The sequence below is a fragment of the Aotus nancymaae genome, unplaced genomic scaffold (assembly GCF_030222135.1).
Source record: "Aotus nancymaae isolate 86718 unplaced genomic scaffold, 86718_ANA_hifiasm-v0.15.2.pri h1tg000010l, whole genome shotgun sequence".
NCBI lineage: Eukaryota > Metazoa > Chordata > Mammalia > Primates > Aotidae > Aotus > Aotus nancymaae.
In genome coordinates this window covers 47251959-47257958 of record NW_026988421.1, presented here as the reverse complement: position 1 = coordinate 47257958, position 6000 = coordinate 47251959, and the positions used below count along the sequence as shown (strand labels likewise).

Below are 6000 nucleotides of genomic sequence, written 5' to 3'. Positions count from 1 at the left end.
CCCCATTATCTGGGCCACTAGTATTATGTCTTATATAATCCTCTCCCTTTGAGTGTGGGAAGAAATCATAACTTGCTTATAACCAATAGACTAAGGCAAAGGTGATGGGATATCAATCCTGTGATTATGTTGCAATACAGATGTAAGGTTTTATCTTGCTAGTATACATAGCTTCTCCTGGTGGCCTTGAAAAAGCAAACAGACATGTTTTAAACTTCCTGTGAAGAGGTCATGTGGCAAAAGGAACTAAAGGCAGCCACTAATGCCTGAAGCAAGCCTCTGCGAGTCGTTAAGAAGTCAAGCCAGAGCCTTCAGACATAGAGTCACAACCAAAAGATTTTTTCCGAACAACCTGAATTCTTCCCCAGCTCAGCCTTAAGAATAGAACTCAGACCAGCCAATAACTTGAGTAGAGCCTGTGAGACCCTGACCTGAACCTCTGACTCATGCAGACTTTGAGATAATACATGTGTGTTGCTTTAAGCTACTAAATTTTGGATAATTTGTTATACAACAATACAAAACTAATACAACCAGCATATAAAAACTGAAATTGTGAAGAGGAAGCTTATGTAATATTTTTTTCTGTTTAAGCCAATTAAAGTATTTTGTAAAGTCTAAATTTTTCTCCTTAGGAAAATACCAGAAGTATCCCTAAGGCAAGTATAAAATATCTTTAAAAAATAAATATGATAAATTTTTAGAAAGTATTTTACAAATGTTATCTGCACTGCTTCTCTTTAGTTTTATTTTACAGGTTTTAAAAAATTTTAGATTGTATGAAATATTCAAATAATTTGACTTTATAGTACCTAATCTCACTGAAGCATAAAAATAGTCCCTATTTGAAAGCCCAACAGAAATGCATAAAATAAGTTTCTCATTCTAAATTTAATACTCTTTAAGAATTATATTTTAAAAGATGATGTGAACAGTTCAACATCTTTACATATTTTACTAAATCACATTGTATATTTATTATACAACTATAATTTTATGAAATTAGCTATTTCTTGGAGCATTGTGCTTTAGCTACTGTATTATTTCCCAAATTGCTTTTCTCAAATAATAGTCTGCCTGTTGGAAACTCAGCAGAGAGAAGTATTAAATAAAGATTATACTATTCTTTATCCCTCAAATTGTCACTATAAAACAGGTAAGTGCTAGGGTTAAAAAAAGTGAAAGTAGATGTTGCTGGCAAGAAACTAAGTTTACTATGTCTGCCGTGAATTCTGACAATAAAAGGGTGTCAGAATAAAAAATAAAGCTATACAACATGAAATCATGACAAAGACTTACTGGTGTAAATACAGATGACTCTCCAGTTGCCAAGTCCCTGGTTAAGGTCTTATTGTGATTATACCCAACAGCTTTGAATTTCAACTCTAAATGACTGCTGACAATTACAAGTCTAGAATGACTTGAGCCAGGCAACTTGGTGAGACAGTGCTTGTAATGATCAAGGCTATTTTGATAATACTGCAGAAGCTTTCATTCAGTAAAGCTTTAATCTGAGTTTAAAAAATGCCTTCTCTACTTCTCTTTACTTTGCAGTTCCCATTGACTCAAGGACTCAGCCCTCATCCTGGAAGGATAGACAAAATCCTATTATGTCTTGCTTTCTCAAAGACATATATTTGAGAATAATATATGAGTTAGTATTGGTTTGCTGTGTTTAACTTGGTACTTTGAAAGGCTTCCTACCAAAACACTGGAGTATATAGCAGGCTATAAGAAATATTATATTTAGTTAATATATAAATTTGCCAGAGTAAGTCAATGGCACAAACAGCATTTTAAGTCTCTTGCTAATGAAAGAACTAGCTTTGCATTATAGCAAACTGTTTACATACAACTACTATTAAAACATGTCAAGATTCAAAAAAAAAATGAAATATAGAAAAAGAAAATTTGCATCGTTGACTAGATATTTGGTTTTTATTTTTCATTAGATACTAATGCACCGATGAACTGGCATGAATACGAATGTCTATGGTAATCTTCACAGCTGTGTGTAGGATGTAGCTAATTTTTGGCACACAGTAGAGCATTATGTGTTTCTATATCATTGCTCTGTGGAATGTAAAAATACATTTTTATGAAAAATTCTCACAAAATTCTTATACAATTAGATGAAGATTTAGAATAACACATAGAATATATATTGTGCACCAACATGAACAAGCAAATATCTGTTAAACATATTCAAATTTGTTTATTTTTGGAAGGGTAAGTGAATGACAAGGAGATGGTGCTAAAAAGGAATTTAAGAAATAAAAATTCATGAAAACAAACATAAGGAAAAGATTCAGCATGGTCTCTCTGAAGTGATAATCATCAATTTATAGTCATCATGGCATTGCCAGTATTTATATATGAACATGTTCAAATGCAGTTATTAACAGGGAATGTACACTATTTGTCTTCAAATTTAAAAATTTGACAGCTTATTTATTGCCACTTTTTAATACGTTTTATAATTAGTACTTAAAGAGCTAGATAACTATTCTAAGAGTTATATAATGAAATTTACATATCCATTTTTCTGTTGTTGATTGACATTTAATGATTCATTTTTAAACTGTATTTTGTGACTTTTTAAATTTTTTAAATAAAATTCTAATCATAAACGTTTAAATGTTTTAAATGTTAATATTTTCAATTTTCAAAATGTTTCTAAAACACCTAATACAACCTCTTTCCATCTTAAAGTAAACTAAACCTAATTTCATGTATCTGTGATTGACTGCTATGATTTAAAGAGCAACTCGCATGTCAGACTTTGTGGTAGGCAGTTTACATTTCATCTCTCAGTAACAGACCACTCTTTACAAGCAGTGTGTCTGGTCCACATGAACCTCTGTAACTTTTAGAGAAAGCATCTTTAGACAAATGTTTAGTGGATAGCATGGTGTTGCCTTTGTGGAAAGAAAAAAGTCGCCTCTTCCTCAGACATACCCCTAAGCCAGAGCTCAAAAGGTCACAAGCTAAGCACATGGCAGTTCAGCCCACTCCTCCCCAGGTACCTTAACCCAGGACCTTGATTAAAGGTGGTAAAATGGAAGTTCAGAAAGTTAAGGGCCTCAAACTAGGATTCTACAAATGTATTAAAATTAGAATCTGTAAAAAAATAGGTATTTTGTTAAAGAAAATACATATATATATACGATGAAACATTAATGATAATTTAAACCTATATGTATTTACAGAAGTGAATGTTCATATCTTTTAAGAGGAAAAAAGGAAGTTAAATGTCATAGGTAGTGTAGGATTCAAGTGGACTTTATAATTCAGGGGAGGGGCGAGAATATGACACAATATTTTTTTCAAAGAAATTATCATCTCTAGTAGTAAATATTTCAATGACTCCATTTTGCTTACTGTTTTCAAACTGATTAAAACTTAACCTTTGTTCATCCTGCAGTTAATATTGCATTTTTCACATTTCATTAAATATATTTTTCAGAAAATGAGATTGTCATTTACTTTTGAAAAAGAAAATCAGCTGTTGTCATTGACAAGTGTTCAATTAATAATAATTTAATTGTTCAGAGAATGAGGAAGGGATAAAATTTTCTGCTTTTTAGCTATATTTCTAATGTGAAGTTATAATTGTCCTTACCGCAAATGAGACTGAATTGTCATTAGTAAAAATAACTACACTTAATAATTCTTATGCTTAATGAAACAATCTTACTATACCAGCTGTTCTATTTAACAAACATCAGTACACGGATTGTTCCACACGTGAGACATTTAGTGAAATGAACAAAAAATCTCACACCAAATATGCACAACATTGTTTAAATATGTATCAATAAAGTTATCTTTCTTAATACATCAATTTTAAAATCTTAAGATATCAGTTCTTGCAACTGTATAATGTATTAACTTATTACAAGTCCTCATTGACTCCCACTGATCTGTGTTTTTAAGGAAGCAAGTAATTTGTTTCAGTGGTACATAAAATAAAAACAAATAGGTTCCACTTGAAGGCTCAAGGGGTCCATCTATAATTATCTGATTTACTTCACGTTTTAATGCTTAAAATTTATAACATTTGGTTCACCTCAGGTTGTTTTCATATTCTTGAAGATTTTTCCCTCCCTCTGGAAAACTGAGCCAGCAAAATACAGTTTGTTTTAGATGAGATGTTATTCTCTGCAAGCGTTCGTGTATAAATATGGCAACATTTCTGGAGGCATGGTGTGTTTTTTCTTCTTAAATAGAATTAATGTATCATCCTAGTAAATAATGCACCTTGTTCATTAAGAAAACATGTGTTAAGGGGATTTTGTCTGTGATACTCTTCACCTGTCATTTTAAACCAACCTCAGTGTATTTGCTCTGTCACAGTCACTACTAAAATATGTTCTTAAATTGCTTTTGTTTCTAGATCCTTCCTTCTCATATGCTCAGGTAAACACATGGGTAACATTTAATATGGAATTGAAATAAATTCCATATTAAATGCAGGATAGATTCCTTAAGAAACGTATCTGTGATTTATAAGACATAATTGTATTTTACTAGTTTACCTGCCCATCTGTTAAACTTCGTTTTGCAGATTTCATACATTATGATATTTAAGAAATATGCTATAATGTTTTTATAATATATTTCTTCATGCTATCCTTCTATGGTACCAGTCACAGGTGTTTGTAAAAATCTAAAATATACTTTTGGCTCCTATAGAATGTGTGAAGTTGTAAAATTGGGTGTTTTGTTTTCATGCCCCAAAGATGCGGAGGGCTTGATATAAGAGGGTAGATTTAATGAAAGCGAGTGAGAGAGATAGAAAGAGAGAGGGAGAGAGAGAAACAGAGAATGACAAAAGAAGCTTAAGAGATTATTTTGTCTTGTCAACAATATTGTTATTGAATGTAAGCTGCTAAACTTCTTAGTACAGATGAAGTAAAACAGTAAAAACAACCAGACAAAACAGAACAGAGAATCATCAGACAGGCTGACGAACACAGTAAAATAAAGCAACCAGCACTGATGATCAGTGGACATCAATTTGTCTTTTGGGCTGTAGCACCTGCTACTAATTGGTGCAAAGAGCTCACCAGTCAGTGTGCGGTTTAGCGCACTCAGCTGCCTCCTGTATGTGCTGCGAGAAGCAAGATAGTTAATTGCTATTGCTTCAGTGCCAGTGAATCAACGTGCTGAGCTAATAGCGACAGATAGAGGGCAGACAGATTCCTGCTAGCAGCTTAGAGTTAGTCGCTTGTGATAACTAAGGCAGGTGGCATACATCTCAGAACGTGGAAAATGATGGTATGCTTTCTGGATTAACATGTTGAAGTTTTTTGCTTTTTACGAAATTTTTCTAGTAACATTTTCTTGATGATGTGAGAATGGATATCAGTGCCTCACAGAAACAAGACGTGGAACATGTGAATGAATCGTTTGGAACTAGATTATGAGCATTGGTTCTTTTTAAAGGGATGTGCAAGAGGCAGCCTTGGCAAGAAAACTTGCTGCATAATCTTCCGTGGACTAAAGATGAAACTTTAAACCGCAAGTAAGTTCTTCCCCTGCCCTTCTCTTATTTTGTTCCAATTTAAGACAGCAGTGAGCCACAGAGAAAGTTAAGATGTTCTTTCAGTACAATGCTCTCTGTCATGATGCTACTTTCTGTCATGCTTGTTCAAAGAATAGAGTAGTAATGATGTGCAAGTGATTATTTGCTGGAAGAGTGAACACAACTGCCTGTGCTTTTATTCTTCCTGATTACTGTCTGGTATTGTAATTTTCTTTAGATGACAATGTAATCTTTGCAAAGACACAAGCTTTTGAATTATAACTCTGGTTTGTCATTTAAAAGAATTTTTAATCCTCAACCACTTTGTCTGCTTCCCTCTCCCTGACAAAATATAGAAACATGGGATCAGAATTGACATGTTTGGTTTTTGTGTGTGCAAATATTGATGATTTGTTTTATGAGGCGCAGTTGCTGGAGGTTATAGTTTGTAGTTGAGTTAAAGTAGCTGACTA

General features: G+C 33.0%; 1 protein-coding gene across 1 annotated transcript in view; it reads left to right on the top strand.

Moving 5' to 3' along the window:
• The first annotated feature begins 4940 nt into the window (after window positions 1-4940).
• The window catches only part of PCDH15 (protocadherin related 15), a 965496-nt gene continuing 964436 nt past the window's right edge, over window positions 4941-6000 (top strand). The window contains exon 1 of the mRNA XM_064374141.1: window positions 4941-5527. The gene's annotated coding sequence lies outside the window, so the exon portion shown is untranslated. The remainder of the gene's footprint in view (window positions 5528-6000) is intronic.